The 24240-nt window shown below is 40.6% G+C and overlaps 1 protein-coding gene across 13 annotated transcripts in view; it reads left to right on the top strand.

Annotated features, from left to right (window-relative positions):
* Window positions 1-24240, top strand: part of Plcb4 (phospholipase C beta 4) — a 385025-nt gene that overhangs the window by 114851 nt on the left and 245934 nt on the right. The window contains exons 3-4 of one of the 13 annotated variants that reach the window (XM_037205244.1): window positions 17671-17794; window positions 18898-19079. The exons of 10 other annotated variants lie outside the window; for them this stretch is intronic. The gene's annotated coding sequence lies outside the window, so the exon portion shown is untranslated. Of the gene's footprint in view, window positions 1-6378; window positions 6397-17670; window positions 17795-18897; window positions 19080-24240 lie in introns of those variants that run through there. 2 more of the 13 variants (XM_037205243.1, XM_028884517.2) reach the window with 2 other exon arrangements.

Consider the following 24240-nt stretch of genomic DNA (forward strand, 5'->3'; position numbering starts at 1 on the left):
AATTCAAGGTTCTAAGACAGGAGAAGTCCCTAAGCTGATTCTCTGCTCGGCAAGTGGAGAATGGATCCCCTTCCCCTTTCCTGTGTACACCCCGCTTGTCTTTGAAGGTTTACCCTAGATCCTAACCATTCCAAAGCTTTCCTAACTGCTATAAATCCAATTCCTTTTGCTCTCTTTGGGATATCTTGTGTTAGTGTAATATCCCTTTAGCATCATTCGTCAGTGCAGGTAATGAGTGTTAATTACTCTCTAATTATTATATAAACTAACTTTGACCTCCATACCCTCTCAGTGATATTGTAAAATCCCATGTGCAAGAAATCTCTCTTCCCTTCCTCCTTTTTTCCCCTAACTTTTTCTGTAGTGTGTTGGAAAACCACCTTTTAGTAACAACTGTTGGCCAGTTGTCTCAATAGGGAGAGAAGCCACTTGTCTTTGTAAATGAGATAACTCCAATTTCTTCTATCCTTTTGCCTTAAGAATAGAATTAACAGAAGGATTATATCAAAGGTTTGTTTTTTTTTTTTTCAAGTTTTCTTTTTCTCTTCATTTTTTTCAAACTTATTTCCATGTGTCTGGCCACGTTTCAGTAATAGTCTTAACATTTAGCACTTTAATAATCCCTTCCAGCTGCAAGAACTTGGTGATTTTCTAAAACAAATTCCACAATGCTGTATGAAGCTGACTGGCTGCACTGGTGATTTAGAGTGTAAGAAAAATCTGACACCGACCTTCAGCTTCCCCATAACTTGTGAACAGGTGATGGAGCACATTTGCTTGCAGCAAATCCAGTCCAGAAATGCAGGCACTCTGTCCACAGCTGAGCACTTGGCTCCAGCCAGGTATTTGGGGAGAGGAAAAGTGAGTCAGAAAAAGCCATCCTACTGATTTATCTGTCTTTTGTTCCTTAGTTGGTATGAATCACATGAGGGGCTTACCCAGTAAAGGAAACAAATCACAGCGGTCTGTGTTTAGGGCATGCTTTTTTGGATGTGCCCAGGAACCAGTTTCCAGTTTTGTACAAACAGCTGTAACTCATCATCTAGTCAATTAGATGAACTAGCAAAGCACAGATAGAAGTTCTCCTGGGCTACAGTGCTCCTCAGTTACACCCAGCGTCTGTAAAACCCCTGTATCAGTTGGCTACTGATGCCATAAGAAATTGTCATAAACTGGTGCTTAGTGTTGTCTGCTTGATAGAGAAGCATCCGGAAGCTGGGCCTCTGGATGTGCCTATGGGGGTTATCATGATTACAATTAATTGCTGTGAGAAGACTCATGTTAACTGTGGATGAGAACATTCCCTAGGCAGGAGCACCTTGGCTGTGTAAAATGCAGAAAATGAGCCGAGTGCTAGAAGCAGTACATTCACCAGTCCCTCTGTTTCCTGACTTCCGGTGGATGTGATGTGACCAGTTCCTTCAAGCTCCTGCCACCTTGACGTCCTCCTCACAACGAACGAACTGTGCCTGGAAGTGTGAGATAAAATAAACCCTTTTTACCTCAGGTGCTTTTGTCCAAGTATTTTATGATAGTAACTGAAAAGAAGCTCCAGCACGACCTTTACAGTTCCGGAGCTCGGGAGTCTAAAATAGGCCTGCATGACTGTGTCTTTTCTGGAGGTTCAAAGGGAGAAGCAGCTCTCGGCTGGCTTCTGGAGCTCCTGCCTACGTCACCTACCTTCACTTCCATTGCCCCACCCCCTTGAGCCCTGGCATGGCCTGCCTTCCTTTCATTTGTGTTGGTTTTCAGGACCCTTGTGATCACAGTGGTCCACCTCGATAGTGGAGAATCCCTCTCCTATCTTAAAAGCCATCATTTAGTCATGTGTGAAGAGTCCTCCTTTGCTGTAAGATGACACACTCTTATGTTCCATGAATTCGGGTGTGGTTGTTGGAGGCAGTTTGGGCAGAGGGATATAATTTCACTCCCCATCCCCTCTTTCTGTCATCTGTGGAGAAATGTCCGACCCCTTCAGGTTGTGAGCCCGGTTCCACCTGAGTTGGCTTTCACCCAGCAGCTAAGATGAGAATTACATTAGATGGGATTTTTTCCCTCTTCACAGATCATCACATATTGCTGTATCTTTTGTTAAATCCTCCCTTTAAAGATCACAAACAATAAATAGGTCTTCTTTTTTAGCTTGATAACCTCCTCTTTCCCCTCCACTCTTCCATTTCTTGGCAGTGTTTCATGTTTCAAGCCCATTTGACTGTGTGGGTTTTGGTCTTCGTTTCAACCTGAAGCAAACTTTTATTCACATGCTTCTCTTCCTCCTCTTGCTTCTTGCTTGATATCTCCACATTCTTGCTTCTTTCCTCAAAGGCTTTCTGCTTCTCTTCTAAACTGTGCATTTCTTTCTTGTTTTTCAGGCTTTTAATGAAGTCTCGTCTTTTTGCCTTCTAATTTTCCCTCAGGATTCTCTTACATTTGACAATGGAAAATGAAACACAGTTTGAACCCTGACTCTGTCTTTTATCACCAGAGTGCAGTATACTTCACTTTTGCTCTTAAAGAGCAACAAAAATAATGTCAGAAATAGAGAGCTTGCATAGTAATCTAAGAATTGAAATAAACTCATTAATACAGAAGTTACCTAAGAAGTAACGTCTTACTTTCTGAGACACTAAACTTTCTCTTGACATTTTTACTGCTATTGTAAGAGTATAGTTGGTGGAATATATTAATAAGACTTTTTCTTTTAACTTACTTTATGGTTATGACCATTCTACATCTGGGACACTGGGACCAAGATATATAGTTGACTTTCACTATGTGGTTCCAAAGCCAGCAGTAAGAGGTGCACCTTGGAAGTTTGTATAAAGGGATATTACCCTGCTGGGCAGAGACACTGGGGAGAGGGTCCTGAAATCTCTGCTTTCAAAAGCTCCACAGGAGGTGAAGAGCTTTCAGAGGCACATGAGGAGCCAGGGAGGTCTACTTCACCCAGGTCTTCTTCTCCTGGTCATTTGAGGCACTAACTGGCGCTCACAGCCTCCTGTGACTTCCGGTAAGCTCCGTCCTCCAAATGCTTGCAGTGCCGACCAATGGTGCTCTCAGAGTCCCAATTTCCATAAGTTGCCCAAAGTCATCTTAGTATTTTGTGGAGAAAATGGTAACCTGAATTTGCATCAGCGTAAACTAAGTCCTTAGGCGAATAGTTTACTCACAGTGCTGAAGACCCAGGTAGTACCAAAGTAAATATAGATATCACTCTGCACAGCCTGACATTTCATACCCATCTCAAGTAGGCCCAGGTCACATTCATTAGATTATAGCAATTTCAGTATGTGTTGATGTATCAACACACTGAAAACCTAACAACATACTAAACAACACCTAAAAAACATACTCCACATGAGGGTCATCTTCCTTTCCCCTGCCTGATCTTTCAAACTGAATTTGATCAATACCATTAAGCCTATATTCCTATCAAATCAGATCATTCCTAACATTGTTTCCAAATCTGGTGAAAAGTTCATTGGTCCACTTAGAAGTATTAGCACGACAGAATGAAAATTTACATGCAACAATATGCATCTGTTGTCAGTGTTCATTTTATATTTCATGTGTTCACCAGTGTCACTACTGCCACAGTAATAATATTAAGTTTTCCTTTTATTCCTAAAGCCTTGTTTGAGCTCTTACTGTACAGCATTCCCAGTTCATAGAGAGTCAAACACTGCTTTGCTGACAATTACTATAGATTTCACTTTGCTTTTGCTAAATACACTTGTGTATTCTTTTTGTCTGGATTTCGGCTTTAGGCATTGTGTTTTTGCAATTCTTCATATGTTTTGGTAGTTGTTTTTTAAATAAAATTTCTGAGTAATACTCACTTGGGTGCATATACGGTTTATTTACTTGTGTATAGACATGTATAGCCCCAATTTCATGCTGTTAAGAGCAAAGTCCTCATAAGCATCTTATTTCTACCTGAGGGTTTTTTTTTTTTCTATTGGGTAAATATCTAAGATTGTAATGGCTTGGTCTTATATTCAGGTGCATGAGAAACTGCCAGTTGGGCCTCAAAATAGTTCCACTATTTTGCATTTTCTCCTTTATTCTCTTGAACTGTTCCACTGGGACATTTTTATATATTGTGAGTTTAGATAAAATACATTTGTTTATAATGCATGTATACATTATAAGCACGTGTAAGGATACATCAAAAGGGGGTAGATGTGGACATTATTTATTATGTTGTGTGAAGAAACATTACTTATACTATTTTGTATATTCCATAAAATTCCAAAACATGAACATAGACCCAATCCCCTTAATTAAATGGTGATGACACTTGTGTTTCCTCTAATCGTCATCTACTTGAGTCTCTTTCTGGCCATCACTGATAATCCAGTAGCTAACTTCTAAGGAAAATAAAGGAAACTGTAATGTGAAGAAATTGTTATTGAAATACTTTTCTCTCTAATAAAGAAATTAGAGCCATCATGCTCTTTAGTCTGTGAGCCCTGGTACCACACTACGCAAAGTTTAAGAACCTCTGAGATGAATAGAGGGCAATAGGGTTGTGAATGAGGACACCTGAGTGTGTTAGTTACTGTTCTCCTTGCTAAGATCAAGTACCAACAAGGGGCATGTTAAGGGAGGAAGGGTTTACTTTGGCTCACAGTTGGAGCGAGCACAGGTCTTCATGCCAGGGAAGCTGTGGGGACACGGAAGTGTAGTGCTTGGTTACACCCACAGTAAAGGAGAGAAAGGATAGCAAGTGGGGCCCGGCAAAGAAACCTCGTGGGGACCCTCCCTCCCCCGCCCATGACCCTCTTCCCCCAGGTAGACTCCACCTAAGGCCTGTCCCCAGCTGGGAAACAAGTGTTCACACCCTTGAGACCATGGGTGACATTCCACATTCAAATTGTAATACCAAGAAAAAGTAACCATAAGGGGACAGGGTTCAAAGAGCACCTGTCAGGACCCAGGGACCAAATAAGGAATCCAGTGAGGATGGAGGTAATGGATAAGTGACCCCATGGAGACTTGAAACCAGACTTTCTTATACACCACTGTGACACTGAGCAGAACAGGGAACATTTCAGGTAGATATAAAAGCAATGTGCTGTGGAAGACAGTGGCTGACCGTGTCTCTGGGGTGGAAGATGGAGAACTGGGGAAAGGTTTAGGGGAAAAATAGTAGGGAATTGAAGAGCTAAGTAATATAATCTTCATCCATTCTTGTGGAATGCTGTGTCTGCTGAAGTGTTCCTGGGAATAAAACATATGGTGAGGTGATTTACTTTACAGCCTTTTTCTTAAAGGTGTGAGGACTGCTTAAAACACTACTGCTAATTTATGTCACACGGCAAGCAGAGACTCTGTGACCAGCCCGAGCCAAGGGCAGGGTGCATGTATAAATTTCAGTGACTCATCTCTTGGGTCTAAAATAGCAGCAGGCTGAGGGGCAGAGTGTCTTCAAGGGAGGAAGTCTTTTTGACACATGTTCCCCCTGCAAACAAGCTTAGACCCAGTGCATGTAATTTAGTGTCTCAAGCTGGTGTGGGGAATGGGACGTCAATGGATATGAGAGGGAAACAGGGGATAAGCTTGCATTATAGCATGGAAGGCATTGTATGATAGGAGAAGAGAATTTGATTTTATTTTACAGGTTTCAAAAATGGCTTTAGGCATACCCTTGGGCACAATCAAATATATTGTAATAGGGTGCATGGAAGGGCTGAGACTGTTCACAGCTTGACTATCCTGTTCTTTTACTTCTGTATATAATTAAGCTGCCCGAGGATCCACTTGCCCTTTTCCTGTTTCAGAGCTGAAAGGTGTCCTTCTTGTCTTCACAAAATGTTACTAGCATTGTCCTACCTTGTGAAAGCATTCTAAGTCCTGAATTGAAGGATGTTGTGCTTTTGAAAAAGTTGAAGACACATTTGATATGAGATTACTATCTATGAGCATAAAACCCAAAGAAGCTCAGAGTATCATTGTGTGATCTTTAATCACTAGCTAGAGGTAAGAGTAAATAGGATGGATTCTGGTTTGGTCCCCAGATAGATTGTGGGGTCATTCAATGAGGTGTCGGGAGTATGGGGAGGTAGGCAGAGAATAATAATCTTTCAAAGATATTTAGTCCTGGTCCCTAGAATTTGCAAATGTTATGCTTTAAAAAAAAAAAAAAAAAGGACTTTACAGGAATGCTTAGCTTTTCTAATGCCTCAACCGTTTAATACAGTTCCTCATGTTGTGGTGAGCCCAACCATAAAATTAGTTTCATAACTACTTCATAACTGAAATTTTCTACTGTTATGAATTGTAATATAAATCTCTGTGTTTTCCTTAGGTCTTAGGTGACCCCTGTGAAAGGGTCATTTGCCTCTCCCCCCAAAAAGAAGTCTAGAGCCACAAGTTGAGAACCACTGGCTTAAGGTAAAGAACCTGGAGGTGGAGATGGTGATATTCTAGATAATCTGAAAGATATATTCCTTATGAGTTTTTAACAATAAAGAACCTTAGCTGATCATTTCAAGAAAGACAGAGAGAGGGATTCGGAGAGAGCTAGTGAGTTGGGGTTTCAGAGGAAAAAAAAAAACTCAGCACGGCTGCTTTGAAGATGAAAGCAGGGCCACAAACTGAGAGATATGAGCAGCCCCTAGAAGCTGAGTGACAAGGAGACAGGTGGCCTTTAAACCCCAGAGAAAGGAAGGAAGCTGGCTCTCTTTCTTTTTCTTTCCTTTCCTTTCTTCCTTCCTTTTTTTTGGGGGGAGGGGTTTGAGACAGGGTTTCTCTGTGTAACCCTGGCTGTCCTTGAACTTAACTCTGTAGACCAGGCTGGTCTCAAATTCATAGAAAAGCTCTCTTGACACCCTGATTTTTTTAGCCTGCTGCGACCTGTGCTGGATTTCTGACCTATGGGACTGTAAGAGACTTAATGGATGTGTGGGGTTTAAAGCCACTGCTTTGTGTTTTTTTCTTTTCTTTTTTTTTTTTGTTTTTTGTTTTTTGTTTTTTTGTTAGAGAAACAATAGGAAATTTATTCAGCATATTTTCACAGCTTTCCTTTTTCTTTCTAAAGTACCAGGGGTCAAACTTGGGCCCTGTGTATTGCTAGGTATGAGTTCTCTGCTAGGTCTGCCTAGCACTTTCATTGAGGAAATGGTGGAGTTAGATGGGATACTTGATACTGTTAGATGCCCCAATGTTAGCAGTCTGCTTGAGGACATTTAGTCTCATTGAGTAGGTGCTCACTTCAGTGAATATCAAAAAACTGCAATGAAGAAATGTTTCATCTGAATTTTCTTGTTCTCAATTATTTTATACTTTTGTGTCCTCTTCCTCAAAATTTGGAGTTAGAATAAATGATCTCAGATTCCTTTCAGCATGAAAATTCTCAGATAAAATAAAACAAACATAGCATTGTACTTGGCAATTCATATACTTCTCTCACGAGAATCGGGACAATGAAGGCAGCCACATTCAAGAGTTATTCGTAAACAAAGACGTGTGCTATTCATTGTGAAACACTGGTGTGTGCTGTGCTTCAACTATCTTGTTTAGGACTCTAGCATCCTAAATGCTAGACAGAAATTAGCATATGCCTTGGAGTCTTCTTGCTGCAGTGTTCTATCTGAATCAAAGAAAGTAAAACATGAGGTTCTGGACAAAGCCATGTATTATCATAACAACCATATGGCCTAAAGATTCATCATCACAAAAACCCCTGTCTTATTTTTTCAGTGGTTTCTTATCTAGAATGTTGTTCACTATTGTCAAAAACATTTTTTTAAATGAGCACTAGTAACTTGCTTAGAGGTTTAAATCTCATAAGCAGAATTAGCCCCTTGATGAGAAAAGTTTTCCAATATGAAGCTGATGATAACTGTTTGAATTTGGAGCATGAGGAATCTCCTAGGAAATAATTACATGTGGTTACTGTACAGATGAATGCACATGGAATTCAGTTCTTTAGGGTGACCTGTTGCCTACATTCATCTTTGTATGAACAGGGCACTGAGCAAAACTCATGTGCACGGGGAAAGTTGCTTTTTCTAGCCCTGAGGTGGGACATTCTAGAGCCTCTGAAGAACAGACTTCATTTAGTGTTGCCACACCAACTTCGTGGATCAGCTTAGTGCTGTCAGTTTGTCCGCTGGTGGGAGGTCACATTCATGATTATCCTCTCAAGGACTCGAGGTGCAAACTTGGCAGGGAAAAGTATCTACAGATGTCCTAAGAATTATCCCATTAAAAGAGAGTTTGGAATGTGATTCCATGTGGATCATCTGCTGCTAAAATCTTGTTCCAACACCGTCAAGTCCTTGGGCAGTAATTGAACAAATATCCTTGAACTTGTTAAGCAGACTGGACTTGCCAAATGCTGTGGCAAGACTTGTGGAGATCCTAACTCTACTGTGAGTGAGACACTTAAGCCACATGGCCCATATGTTGCATCTAATTGTGTTGTTGGAGCATGCCTTTGAAGATTATGACCTTGACTATACTTTGGATAAGTAACCAGGGTGAGGCTATCAGAGTTGTTTAAACAGTTACCATTTGTAGAGGGCCATCATGTGACTGTGGCGTAATGGACCAGGCACAAATAACATTCCATAACACTGTACTATCTTTTTAAAACATTGGGGTGAATCTTAAGAATTCCTGCAGAGAGACTATAAATGCCATGACCTGTCTGCCCTAAGAAACTCAGGTGCCAAGCATCATTTTCTCTTGCCATTTTGATCACCATTCAATGTTTATCTTAGAGTAATCCTTGAAGATGCTGATAATTAAAACTATTCCCCCCATCCCCCCATGGACTAATTGGTTGTATCCCATGCCCCCCATGCCTTCTGAGCTTCCTCCCAGTCAGTCCACCCAGAGCTAGTGTAACAAAATTCTATAGCGTGCATATTTAAAGGTCTCACATTTGTCTTCACAGTTCTAGAGGCCATGGTTCCTACAGGTCATGTGTTTGGTTTGTGTCCCCTTCCTAGTTTGCAGAGTCATCTTCTTGGTGAGTCTCCACATAGCATTGTAGTTAGAATGAAGGATGGGAGACTTGGCTTCTCTTCTCCCCCCCTTTTTTTTTAATTAGGGCATTAATTCTGTAGTGATGCTTATGGTCTCATGATTTCCAAAAGTTGTACTGCCAAGAATTTGGGATGACACAAACATTCAGTCCATCTCACTGTCACGAGGACAAGCTAAGACAAACCATTTTTCTGTATTGTCTTAGAATAATGCTTGCGTGCTGTTCTTAAAGATACCTTTCATCTTTTTTCCTTTGCTAGAGAAAGTTGAACAAGACAATATTAGGTGGATTTGAGAATTTTAGGTCTTGGGATGACTTCCTGAAGTGATTCTGAATCCAGAAGGGCAGAACTGAGTAGTAGAGTTTAAGGATAGTGCTGGCAGCAGCAACAGAGCTAGTCTTCACTTGTGTGTGTGCACTTTTTACACAGCATCTCATTCATGGTATGGCCTATGGGAATGTCCACAGTCTAAGTTTTCTATCAGTGAGCCCATCATTAGTTGGAGCAGTTTTACAGGAGTAAAATTATCTTTTTGAAAAACTGGGGTTTCTTGGGCTGCATTCTTCTAGCTAGCTGACAGCTCTTGCTTTAACCAATTAAAGTTTGTAAAGGGTTAAGAGTTCTTTCCCATCCTTAGGAGACCAATCACTTGTATTTTGAACTCTTATAATTAAAATAAACCTTTGAAGTTGGTTTCCTGGCTTCTGTCCACTATGCCAGGCTGAAGTGCCTAAGGAGATGTAGTCTTCATTTTAGTTTGGAAGTGAAGCCTGGTAAAATTTGCCCAATCACCCACCATCTTAACCCACCCAGGAGCCTAGACATGAATGAATTATTACAGAGAGCTTACTTGTAGTATTTATGTTGTTCAGAGCTGGGCACTTTACTGTCTTCTCAAGAGATCAGAACCTTGTGACAGAAGTAAAGGAGACATTTCTCTCTGTGACCACAGGTAAAATAGAAGAAAGATCTGTTAGATATGTTTTAGTGTATTTTGGCTGTGCCGTGGTGGCCCACACCTTTAATCCCAGCACTCGGGAGGTAGAGGCAGGCGGATCTCTGTGAGTTTGAGGCCAGCCTGGGCTACAGAGTGAGTTCCAGGAAAGGTACAAAGCTACACAGAGAAACCCTGTCACAACCCACCCACACCCCCGCCCCCCCAAAAAAAAAAGAAAGAAAGAAAGAATGTTTTAGTGTATATTCATTGTACAAAACAATGGATTTCATTACATTTTCGTACACAAAAATCGTGTATTTTAGTCATAGTTTCTTCTCCTTTGCCCTCTTTGCCTCCTCCCACAGGTCATTTCCTCTGCACAAATAGTACCATAATCATCATATCTTATATGTATATTTGGAAGTGTAGACTCCACATATGTCGAAAAACCTAATATTTGTATTCTTGAATTTGGCTTGTTTTGTTTAACACAAGATTTCCAATTCCATCTATTTTCTTGCAAATGAAATTATTTCATACGGTATGGTTAAATAAGACTTCATTGTGTTGGAGCTTAAGGTGTTAAAATTTGTTAAATGTTAAGCTTGGGAACAGCATGGAGGAAGACTATCAAGCTCGAGACGTCTGCAGAGGAAGGCTGTCTATTCAATCATTCCTTTTCACTTCTCCTGTGCGTCGTTGCATTTAGAACGTGATGAGTAAGATGACATGTTCTTCTAAATGGTTTTTGTTAAGTTTGTACATAGATGTTTAAAAATCTTTGCAGGAAAATAGAATTAATAAAAATGGGGTCTCTCTTTTCTGTCCATGTGTGTTTTTAAGACTATTGTCTTTGTCCTAGACCATACAGATAGGTTACTGGTCCATTCTGATATATTATGGAAATCTTAGCTTAAACTATATGAAATTACTGATTTTCCTTGATCACAATGATTGATTGATAATGACTTTGTGGGTAATCATTCGTGTGAGTGTGTGTGTGTATGTATGTATGTATGTATGTACATATATGTACCATATTACTGGAGGCTAGTGGGTTCCTCTAACAAAAGCTATTAAATCAGAGCTGGTGAGATAGCCTAGTTGGTACAGTGCTTGCCAGTCAAGCATGAGGACCTGAGTTCTGATGTCTAGTACCCATGTAAAAAGCCAGGTATGTTGGTATATGTCCCTAATCCCAGTGCTGGGGAGGTAGAGACAGGAGGATTTCAAGGCTTACTGGCCAGCCAATGTAGAAGTATCAGCAAATTCTCAGTCCATTGAGAGACTCTCAAAAAAATAAAGTGGGTAGCATATGCACACATATGTGTGCACCTTGCACATATACCCACAGCTATTAAATCTATTTAAAAAAATGACCAAACCAAATCTGTTGTCTATAACTGTAAAGCAAACTATCTGCCTCCAAATAAACTACCTTCCCTTTTCTATCATTTTTACAAGTTCACATTTTCTATTTCTGAATTTCCTTTAAAAGAGGCAACATTACCTAAAAAAATATCTAAAGCCACCAGGATGTACCGGAATATGGGAAGTTTCAAAGGAGCAGTGCAATTGAAGCTGAAAAGCATCCCGTGCTGTGTGCACTCATGCTGAAAACACTACCAGGCTTCAGGCAGTTAGTGCTGCGTGATTGCAGAGATGACAAAGGGGTCCACTTTTATGTTCCTTGTGATTGCGTTTATTGGAGTTGGACTTTTTACTTCATTAGAGTCGGTTGTTTCCTTTAGCTCAGTTTAACTCAAGGTAGTTTTACTTCATTTGTTTGTTTAGTTTTGGTTTTGGTTTTTTGAGACAGGGTTTCACTGCGTAGTCCTGGCTGTCCTGGAACTCACAGTGTTCCGCCTGCCTCTGCCTCCTGAGTGCTGGGATTAAAGGTGTGTGCCACCACCACCCGGCAGTTTTCCTTCATCTTATAAAGCACTTAAAAAAAATTGTTCTAGGAGAAGCATCACTGGCATGATGGACACCAGGTCATGATGCCTTTGAAGGTGCTATATTTAGGAAGTCACTGTGGGTTCTTTGGCCTTATAAATGATCAGCTCGATAACACCACTATCACCATATATTCTGTATTGTATTTTGAAAGTTAAATTCATTTCAAAAGAAACTGTCTGATGAAGGTTGTAATCTGTCATTCTACCTCAGAAAAAGTCCACAGCTTAAAACCAGAATAGTATAAAACTATTGATTGGGAACTAAAGTTGACTTTTAAAGAAGTAAAGCATTACCACTGATCTGTGTGTGCCAGGTAACTTTATGTATTTCTTGTTGCAAACATATAGTGTAGCACTATAGATTCAGTTTCCATTAATAAGCCAAGTCTTGCTTTGCATATGCTTGCCCTGTTTTTGCTTTGTTTTTCTGCATTTGCTGTGGGCACACATACGGGCAACTTACTGACTATGGTCCTCAGCTCTTTGTGGATAAATCTCCTGGAATGTATTTCCTTTTAAATAGCAGGTGCTACACAGAAACCCAGGGTTTGACTGGCTGATAACATTTTCTAGAACTTTTATGTTTTGTAATTTTGCAGAAATTTAGCAAAATTTTATTCTTCAATGTTGCCCTGGGAATTGTTCTTAAATCCTGGCTTGCTCTCATGGCATGCATGCTGTCTTGTTAATTCTGTCCACTTGGCTTTCAGATGTACCCATCCACTCTTTCCACTGCTTTGGTCTGAGTGGGGTTCTCTGCTCTCCTTTATCTGGATTGTGATCTGTATTCTGGGTTACCTGGCTGCCTTTTTCCCATTTAACACCAGAACCACCTGCTCTTTATAACCCAGACCCCTTGTATCCTGCCTCAAATCATCCTGTAGGCCCTCACTTGACTTTCACTCTAAGTCATGAGCTGGGGGTGGAGTAGTAGCCGAACACTTTTCTAGCATGTATGGGACTCTGGGTTCTATTCCTAGCACCGCAGAGACACACAAAAGCTGAAGTCTCTGCCTTGGCCTGCACCATCCCACTCATTTCATTGTCGCTTTGCCCTCACGTCCTAGGTTTTCTCTGCTCATTTCCTGTCTAAATGACTTCCTTTCTGTTTCTGGGAGACACTGGTGTGCTCTCACCTCAAGGTCTCTGCCTCGGCTCTTCTGTCCTAGGAATCCTCTCTCTTGCTGCACCCACAGACATGGCTAATGACTTCACCTCCAAGCCTAAGACTTCTCCTGATAGCCATCCTGCCTTGTCCTCTACTTTAAAAAAATTTTTTTTAATATGACACTTGCCACCTTTCAGTTTACTAATTACTTCTTTCATGTTAATTCTGTCTCCTCCATTCAAACTATAAGCATGGAAATGGGACAGTTGCATTTTACTTATGGTTATGTTTCATGCTCTCCAGTTGAGCCCAGGGCACAATAGCAGCTCCACAAATAGCGGTTGAGTAAATACTACTGTACAGGGGATTGATGGATGGACCTCTATTGTCCCTTGACCTCAAGTACCTATTGTTAAAAGATCAGATTTAATGCAACTTAAAGCCATTTGATAATATCTTGGATTCAGACCTCACATTTTACATGCCTAATCATGATGTAAGAGTAAAAATAAAGTTAAAAAAAAACTATTTGTCATAACCTATTCTGGTTGTTTTGTTCTGTAAATGACAGATTAGCCTCTGCCAACCTATTCCAGAAACCTCCATGTGAGTTTTAGACATTTTCAATTGGGGTGAGGCTCTCTGCAGGAAAGGGCCACTCTAACATTTGTAGAAAAATAATCATGTACTTTTGAATCCACTTCTCTGAAACCAACTGATAAACCCAATAAAAATGTTGGGCATTGTAATTTTATGGAGTGGTTGAATAGTACTGGAGGTCATGGCATCCATTGAGCTCACATCTGTGGCTTCCCTGACTGACCATTTTTGTGCCATCTGAGTGTGGGAAAGCTCCAGCACTTTTTCCAAGATCTTTGCAGGCCAACCCCTGTTCTCTTGGTCATGTCCTTTCTCCTACTTAGGATAATGCAGTTGTCTCTTCTAAGCCTGGTTACTTAAATCCTCTTTGGCTACTCTGCCTACTAAGTACTAAGGTAGGGTAGGATGACCCAGAGAAACAAACGGGGCCCTGCTGCCTTCTGAGCTTTGTATCCCAGCCTCTGCCTGTCCTTGAAGGTCAATCCTGAGCCAGTTGAATCAGATGCGTAAAAGCCAGGGCTCTGGCCACAGAAACCCATTTGCTTACTTCTTGCCACTCCCCCCACTGTGACCCTTGTTCCAACCAAATCAGAAAACGTAGCGCTCCCCAAACACAGCCATGTTACCAACATGATCTCTCGTTAGGTAGCATCGGGCTTCCACATCAGGATTTCTTCTCCATTGCTTCTTGCTGTCCTGCTGAGGATGTCTATTACACACGTGTCTTCCTCCTTTAAGATTGCAAGCCATGTGCCTTTCTTCTGTTTTCTTGCTGTGCTTCAGATTAGATCAGCAACACAACTGTTTGAATTTTCATGTCAAACTCTAACCCCTTAGAGGACAATGGCTACATCTTTTCATTGTTTTATCTGACCCACGTGCAAGCCATTGCTGTCAGGTCCATAAATAAATATTTCTTGGACTCATAGAATGTTAGTTATTGGGGGACATAGGGAACAACAATAAAACAGACTGAAAAAGGTGGAAAAAAGTTTCTAGAGTAGTTTTGACTTTTAAAATATTTTTCTTTTTAGCTTCTAAAGGTTACAATTCAAGTTTTACATCAATGTACAGTGAGATTAGTTTGGAATAGGGTAGTTACTGTAGACAAAGAGCTTCCAGAAATTTCATCCTTTACATACATGGATTTGGCTGAAAGAACTTTTAGGGTGGGTGGACCAGGTTCCTCTTGGCTTCCCTTTTACATTTTTCATGATAGCATTAGGAGTCCTTTTGGGAATTATTCTTGTAGTCTGTGTTTGTTACCAAACCAGTTCTGAATACAAGCCTGATAATAAATCTAGAGGCAGACTCTTTCACATGAAATCTGGTAGCTTTCTCTCCAACACAACTCAGGCACATCTCAAAACCAGCATTAATACATTTATTCATGCATTTCATTAAATATTCTAGAATACCCTCAAGAGCCCCACCTGTATTAGTTCCTTTTCTATTGAGGTGTCAAAAATACGCTGACTGAGAACTTGGGAGAAAAGGGGTTTATTTCTCCTTACAGCTTGTAGGCCATCATCTAGTGGATTCTGGGTGGAAACTCGAGGTAGGAACTGATATTGAGGGCATGGAGGAGTGCTACTTACTGGCTTGTCCTCCTGGCTTGCTTGGCCAGCTTTGTTATAACATCTAGGACCACTGCCCATTAGGTTGGGGGGCACTGTTCCCAGACCCTGACTCTGAGGACTGTTCCATTGAGCAATAAGATTCTACGCTGGTGTTGAAAGGAACATTGGAACCTTAACACATATTTACCTCTCTGTACCACCTCAAGTTGTGACAGCGAACAGTGTCCCTAGATATTATTAGATGTCTGCTGAGGCGCAAAATTTCACTAAGTTGAGAACCATTGATTTAGATCACAGTAATGACTCTGTTACTTGGAGTGGTTAGTTCATTTTCAAAAGAGTCCTCTGGCTGCTATGTTGATAATAGATTGGAAGTGAAGGAGGGTGAAGGCAGGAACTCAGAAGATAATTAAGCAGAGCCTATGTGAGGGAGTGGGTACCAGAAAAAGACTCTAGATTGGCTGCAGGGCGGTTAGAGTTTGGATATTTAGAATACTGAGCCATTTTGATATTCTGATGGACTAGATACCAGGCATAGTAGAAACAGCTACTAGATGGCTGGCCTAGGAAGGAAAGATGCAGGTTTGGTGTTAGGGGGACATTAAGTTTGGGGTGGATATGTTACATTGTAATCTTAGACTATTGTGTTTTCTCCCTCTTTGATGGTCACGGATGTTGGTTAACTGCCCCAAGTCACACAACCTGTAGAGAACAAAACCAGGCCATTAAGCTTCTAGAAGCCCCCAAAGACAAAGATATTGCAGCATTTTCCAATCCTGCAAGAAGTTAATTTGGTAATTTTGTGTAAAATGCAATTCTGATTAAATACATTTTCAAATAAATATAGTAATTTAGTATAGTAACTTGCATTTCATAGCTGAAAATATGCGTATAACTTAAGAAGGATTCTGTGTAATAAAACACATCACCTGAGATAGCAGTTTATGCTGCGTGTGCCTCAAGAATTTACATCGGAACTGATTTTCCAGTGTATGAAGAAGTGGTAATAAGTTTTGAGGGTGGAACTCTCACAAATGGGATTCATCATCTTGTAAAAGGTCTTAAGAAATTATCTCTGCCTTGTTGTGGTCCTTCTAGCACATGAGGACACAATGTTCAAGGCCTCATTTGGAAGTTGAGATTGGGTCCTTAACCAATACCGAGTCTGTTGGCACTCTGATCTTAGACTTAACTTCCAGCACGGTAAGAAATAAGTTTCTGCTATGTATAAATTACCAGGCTATGGAATTTCATTCCTGCAGCGTGCACAGATATGCACAATTGGCAGACGAGGTTTGGTGTTCAGTTGAGCTTACTTAAGCTCTAGTTGCTGTTTCTTGGATTGTCCTGTTCCTGTTTAGTCACACCAGCTGTCTGGCAAGTCAGAGCTCTGTGATGATTTATGTTTGGGAACACACCTCAGGGCCCTCTCTGGGGATCAACAACCCACAACTGTGAATTGCTTTCCCTGATTCTCGCTGCATGACTGAAGAAGCATCATCCAGGGCCAGGCAATGTTAAACCGTTTTCCTGTGGTGGTCAGGTCTGTACATAGCCCTCTCAAACATTAAAATTCTTGGATTCTGGGGTGACACTGGCTGTCCATCTTGTTCTTCTTTGATTTATATGCCAAGCTCTTCCGAGTTTTAGCTATATACCAGACCCCTGAGACATTACCATGAATATGTTTTCTTGAAATGGATCTTGAGACTTTTGGCATACTCCCTGACCTAAAAGTACATACTCTATCTCTTTGATTATATAATGTGTGCTTAAACTGTGGTGACTCAGTAAGGTAACTGTAGGCATAGAATCAACAGAGTGAGCCATTGAGGAGGCAGTAGAGAGCTGGGCACCATGAGTGACTCTGTGGGTATCTGTGAAGGTGATAGGAGCCAAGAGGCTGCAAATAGCTGCCTGCAGGCCTCTCTGCACTTTTGTTGTGCCCAGTCATAACCTTATGATGTCATAACCTACACTAAAGAGAACACCATTGTCTCTGTTCTCTAAAAACGATCGATGCCAACCAAGAGGTCTTTGGAGGTCTTTGATGGTTTATCCTTGCTGATTTTTTTTTCCAGTGCCAACTTCATGGGTGTGTGACCTGTGCAACTATGCAAAGTCCTGAGCATAGAAGGGCCCTGTGGTTTATTTCATAATTTCCTGTCACCATCTTGAAATTATTAATAACACAGAGACCCTTACGAACAGTATTCTTAGTAGAATTGGACCATACAGATGAGTTAGTCCTAGTTGTAAGAGCAGTCCCCAGCTACAGATTTCAGAGTGTCTAGGAGAAGCCCAGAGACGTACTAGTCTTTTGCAACCTGGGGGCATATGGGAGCAATATGATTTTTAGTGATATGCTAAGTTTAAGGTTAGATCGATCATTGACCTCAAAGACGGAAGCGATTTCTGAGTGGAGTTTCCACTTTGGATGTCAGCAGAAGGGGAATAACTAGGAATGGCCATTTTTTTTTTTTTAAAGGAGGCTGAGTGGATCCCAGACCTCTCCCCGCGTCTTTGCTCTAGCTGGCACAAGAGTTACTAGACGGCATGTAAAAGAAGCTTTTCGGGAAGACACAGTGTGCTTGATCAGCAGCACTGTCCAGGTGAAAGTTAGCTCTGTTCCTTTATTCTTGCAACAAATATTTATTGACTATTTTGTGGTAGACTATGAAGAGGTGGGGAAGGGCATATTTTAATCTCCATCCCCTGCGCAGCACACGCCCAAGGCAAAGATCTGAATGCGAGAGACTTATTCTTCAGTGATGACAATGCCAGGAAGTACCTCCACACAAAGAAACGAAGAAAGCCCCAAGTAGTGTATTCTTTATAGAAATTAACGCTATGTGCAGCTAGGGCCCATCCCACTTGGGACTTCAGGGAGACATGTGAAGCACACATTGGAACATGCCCCAACTGCATGAGCTTGATTTTCTATCTACTGACTCTAGTCAGTTTGGGGGGAGAGAGCACCTCCGGGCCATTTGAAGCTCACTCTCCTGTGTAAGAAAGCACAGGTGCTGGGCCTTTGACCGGACTCCAGACATGTGCACTAGAAAGTCATGAGTGAGTGTGAGGTTAGTGCGTGCCAATGGTGAGGCTAGGAAGAGTTGGGGCTGCCAGTTTAAGTTGAGAGACGAGGCCTTTCTAGGGAGCTGACACTAAAGCAGATACCTGTGTCTTCTCTCAAGGAGTGGAAGCAGGGTGGGGAGTTAGCCCTGTGGAAGTAAGAGAATGCGTGGGTCTCAAGTCCCATACATGTATACAAAGATACACACACACACACACACACACACACACACACACACACACACATACAGACATATACACAGACATAATTAAAAAAAATAAATCCAGGCATTCTGCAAGAAAATATGATTCTGAAGCCAAATAGAGTGTAACAGACAAAAGACAGAGATAGTTTGTGATCCTTTGAAGTGTGCGTTCTTAGAAACAATTTGCAGCAGTACTTGATCATCTGCTGTTACTCTTGGCACCCTCTCGTTATTGGGACGCGTTTTCATCTGTACTCATCTCTAACAATCAGAACATTCAACCTTTCAAATGGAAAGTCTCCTCTTTTTTTAAAGTGTAGAGAGCAGTGTCTGCTCGTCCTTATACAGGAGCCTTTTTCTTAAGTGGCAGCTGTGTGTTGTGCTTGTTGTACCTGTTCATCTGTGGTTAACTTGGTACTTCTTCATGTTGGTAGACAACTGCACGTATAAAGGAATTACTGCCGGCCTCTGAGATGGATGGCTTGGAAAATGTAGCGTCATGAAGCCAGGATCCGTGCTCATCCTCAGGACACACATGTTAGAAGAAGAAAAGTGTCCCTTCTGGCCTCCACGTAATCTCCTCTCCCCAGCAGCATTCACATGGCTTAGTAAAAAAGTAATAAAAATAGAGAAAACAACTGCTTCATTTGGGATTGAGAAAGAACAGAAGCCTTTCCACATTAGAAGCAAACATGACGCTTTCTTATTTGATGGCATAGCATCATAAGAGTATTGTTTAACGATAAAATGTCTCCAGTGATAAAGTGACTCACTTTGTCACATCGGTATATAGGTGCTTCAGTTAAAATATTGATATTTTATGAATGTATTTTCCAGCCAAAAGACTGCTGAATGGTAAATTCAGGAAATCTAGGTATTTTTTCCTTTCTGTAAAGAAGTTTCAAAAAGCTTTAAAATTAACCTGTTTTTAAATTTACCTAATTTCAGTTCAAACTGAGTCAGTAATTTCAGAAGTCTGTGTCTCCTGTAAGACTCTCTAACCTTTCAGTGATCATAAAGGAATGTGCATTGGGCCGATTGAGTCCAGGTGTTTTTTCGCTGCTTGCTTGTTGGGCAATTGCTTCAGGCATGGTCATTGTACTCACTTGCAGCCTTGCTGTGGGAACTCCTCTGTGGTATAGCCCCAGAGGAGATTCTGAGTCTTGACTTCACTAAGTGAAGTGTCAACAGGATCCTAGGACCACATAAAAAACAATTGATCCCCCCCCCCCAAAAAAAAAAAAAAACTCTTTCAGTTTTATTCCATTTATGATGGTTTCAGTGAAATGTTCCCCATAGTCTATGGCATTTGAGTACCTGATATCCGGTTGGAGGAACTGTTTGGGGAGGCTTAGGAGCTGTGGAATTATTGGAGGAAGTGTGTCAGTGACAGAGGGCTTTGAGAGTTTAAAGACCAGTCCAAGTGTGAGCTCTTCTCCGTCCCTCTGGAACCGTAAGTTCCAAACAAAACTTTCTTCCATAAGTTGCCTTGGTCATGGTGTTCTATCACAGCAGCAGAAAAGTAACTAATACACTAGTTTTAGGTTAAAAAAAAAATGAGGTGGCACATGCCTTTAATCCCAGCACTTGGGAGGCAGAGCTAGGTAGATCTCTGAGGCCAGCCTGGGCTACAGAGTGAGATCTAGGACAGGCACCAAAACTACACAGAGAAGCCCTGTCTTGAAAAACCAAAAAAAAAAAAAAAGATTTAAAAATAAAACGCCATTCTTAGCAAACTGGCAGTTAAATGAAAAATTGCTGTTTCCATCAACTACCTGATTATTTTTAAAGTTGCTTGTGTCCTGTGCTCGGACATGAACCTCTGGAGACCACAATCTTTTCAGGCTCCACATTCTAACAATCTTATGCTGATATGTCTAGGACTATGCTGATATGTCCAGTCTGGGCGTGCCTTTTAAAAGGAGCCAGGTCTATGATGCTTAACTTCACGTGGTTTAAAGGGTGCCCGCAAGCTGGCAAAACATTGTTTCCGGGTGTGTTGGTGAAATTGTTTCTGGAGACAATTAGCATTTGGTCAGGTAGGCCTAGTCCTGGTTCTCATCTTCACCTTTGTATACATCACCCACATTTGAGGGCCAGAGAAGAACAAAAGGGCAGAGGGGGCGGGGTAAACCATGTCTGTGTGAGCTGAGAGATCAGTCTTTCCCTGCCCTTGGATTCCACTGCTCAAGATTCCTGGGATCTCTGTTAGCTGCCCTGCTTTTCAGGTCTCTGAACTTGGATCAGATCACATCACTGAGTTGTCTGGTTTATCGGCTTGCAGCAGGCAATCTGGGATTTTTCTTATCCATAACCATGTAAGTCAGCCCGTCTCTGTCTCTCGAATTCTGTCTGTTTCTGTCTCTTTCTTCCCCTCCCATCCACCCACAGATGTATGCTTTTTATTGGTTCTGTTTTTCTGGAGAACCTCACCTAGTACTGTCTTGGAAAACTTGCTTTCAGATCATCTTTTTGGACTGTGGATACAAAAGTGTCTTGGAGGAGGGATTGACTGCTTTGGAAGATAAGGAGATTAATTATTTTAAAGATAAAATTAGCTAAATATATTTCTAAATGCAGGCAAACATTTCTTAATTTGTTTCTTTTCTATTCCCCTTCATTTCCCCTTTCCTGTCTTGTTCCTTCCCTTACGGTTTTTTGAGGCATAGTCTTATTCCCAGGGTGACCCCCAACTTGGTAAGTAGATGAAAATGACCTTGATCCTCCTGCCTCTGCCTCTCAAGTGCTGGGATCAAAGTGTTCACCAGCTTTTGTGGCTATAGGGAGGCTATTTTTCAAGGGTCAGGTGAAGTGAGTTTGTGCAGAGGGAAAAAGCTCCTGGCATTTCTGCTCAGGTTTGAGGAACTCTAAACTACTTTTCCTCCCAAACTCACAGTTCAGTAAAGTTTACCTCAAAGTGCAGAGGTTCTGGAGAAACTGAATTTTTTTTTTTTTAATCAAGTAGAGGGGACATGAGTTGCTTAAGACTTCAAATAGAAATTGCTGAGCCTTGCTCAGTTGTGTACAAAGCAGAGGTTATAGTTCTAAATAGTAGAGGCTCTCCATGTTCAGGAAGAGATTGCAGAAGAAATTCAAGTAATTAGAAAGGCAAGCAGAGCCCTCTTCTCCTAAGTGACAGACTCTGAGAGGAGCAGAGGCCTGGAATAGCAGTAGTCCCTACAGAGAACTCTTTGTGTAGGCAGAGTCCAAAAGCAATTGAAACAAGTTTGCACTAATGACTTTGGGGACCAGAGTGCCCTCTGAATTGAATAGGAGGGCTAGTATTCCAGGGGTGACCTCTAATTTGCAATTAAAATGACTGTTGACTATGCATATGCACCTGGGTTGCAAGATTGTGTAATGTGGGTGCTGTTCTTGGTCTCTGGATAGAGAAAAGATTTCCTGTGCTCCTTGCAAACACATTATTACATGGCTATTGTTTTCTTGATCATTTATGTTCCTTGATGAATTAAGCGGGGTTTGGTGTTCAGAATCCAGCATCTGAGGGATCAATCCAAGAATAACAAGACAATGGCCATTGTTATTCAAACAAAAGTCATGAAAAGTGCTAGTCAGAATACTTCTCTGTGCATTTTATGGGCACCTTCCAATACTGGTGTCACAAGGTTGGCGATGACTAACATAACATTTAATAGGTAAGATCTTGGTAAGTGGAGGTGTTATTTTAGAAAGATCCATTGAGTTGTAGTTGATGATCTGATTTCAAGATTATAGGTATGGTTCTGATTTGAATTTAAACTTGTATTTCATCAATTAGATACAGCAACAAAGCTGTTGTAGGGAATATAAGATGTTAAGAAAGAAGGATACTCAAGTAGCAAGAAAAGCATTGAGTTAACATTTACCACAGATAGGAAGTAGTTTATTTACAGAACTCTTGGCCATTGAGGTAATTTGACATGACGGGAGCAGAAGTAATCAGAGGACCATTGGGTTTGGGTTACTCCAGGAGCTTGCAGAAATCCTGGATGCTTTTCAGGACTGAGAACTTAATGTCTCTCTAGTTTTCTCCCAGTCACCTTGTAACTGGGACTCAGCTGTGTCTACCCCACAGCTCAATGGCTACCTGTTCATAAGTTCCTAGGATATACGATGTCCCATGTTCCAGCTGCCACTTGGATGTGGCCATTTGGCATTAAGAATGAGACCAGTTCAAGTTGAGACGTGATTCCAGGTTAAATTACACATCTGGTTTCAAAATTGGAATGAAAAAAAAAAAACTTAAAATCTCATTACTAATTTTCATATGTAATACTCATGTAGCTAATACTTTAGATATATTGGGCTAATGAAAATTAAAATGGATTATTTTTACTTGTTTTTTCTTTTTCTAATGTGGTAACTAAAATTTTTAAACTTACACATATGCTTCACATTGTTCTTCTGCTAGCCAACACTGGTCTAGAGGACCCTGGTACCTCTGTAGGACTTTTCTATAGAGAATACATTATCAAAGTTCCCTGTCATAAACAGGAATCAAAACAAAACCTAATACCATTTTCAGAGTGCTTCCTTGTTTGAGATCTGCCTTCCTTCAGTAGGACGTTGTGTGAATGAGTTTAAGACTGAGTACTCCTGGTAGATATATTAGGTCTCCACAAGTATTGGCACAGCCTCCAGTTTTTACATTGTTTATATCTTTATTTTGAATTTTCATCATATTTTATTACTGACACAATTTATCCTTTCTCCATTGTAGACCAAAATTATGCAAATGCCACAAATTTTATCTGACTGCATTGAAAACTCACCTGTTTCAAATTAATGTACACAGAGCACAATTGCTAATAAGTAGCTTCTAAAAACCGGCTCTAAAAACAGCGGTAGCAGTTAAATAAAATAAAACAGGTATTATTATAATTATTATTTCAATATAATTCATATAGTATTGGAAAAACAAAATGAGAGACAAATCAACTTTCACACCTGAATCAAGTCCCTCATATACGTAGTATAAATCTGGATTTATTTTTTTTTTTATCTCTACAACTTGTTTTGGACCTGTGTATCTTCTTGGAGAAAGTATGTTTTTCAATTATGTCTTCCCATATTATGTAACACATTATTCTTAGATGTGTTCCATAAGACAAAAATGGAAAAAAATGTGTACCTCACATTATTCAAGTTTCCTTTGTTATATATAATATTACTTTGTTCTCAGTCAGCACCTGCTGACAATTATATAAAAAGCAAAGCTTTATCTAAGGAGTGCCTGTGTGTAAAATACATTGCCTTAGTTCAAAACAAATACAATAAAAGCACACTGAAACAAAAAGAAAATCAGAGAGTGCACCTTTGGTCAATATTTATCTTGCTATAATAATAAAAGAAAGAGGGAAGGGTTTGCATTAATTAAATGGTTTATAATTACTGGCTTTCAGTGAAGGAGTGGAGTTAACAAAGTAAATTGATTCTTCCTGGTTCTAAGTTGTCAGGGAGTTATTGAAAGGAAATTGTGCTCCTATTTCTGTAGCAGAACTAATGTGAAAGGAGAATGCAAATTAAATAAGATCAAGATAATTTAGCTAGCTGCTTCAGTCTCCTGAACGATTGCATGTAAGATGCAAATAACTGGAGGGCTTTGTGCTAGTAAATAGAGTTCTGATTTTCAACTCGGAATGGATACTGCCATGTGGCTGAGTAGTCATATTAGTGAGATATTTTTGGGTGCTCATTTGTCTTCTGGTATCTTAGTTCTACAGATTAGAGTGATTAACACTGGACTCATGAGCAATAGACGGGCTAGTGTGTTGATA

The sequence above is a fragment of the Peromyscus leucopus genome, chromosome 4, assembly GCF_004664715.2.
Source record: "Peromyscus leucopus breed LL Stock chromosome 4, UCI_PerLeu_2.1, whole genome shotgun sequence".
NCBI lineage: Eukaryota > Metazoa > Chordata > Mammalia > Rodentia > Cricetidae > Peromyscus > Peromyscus leucopus.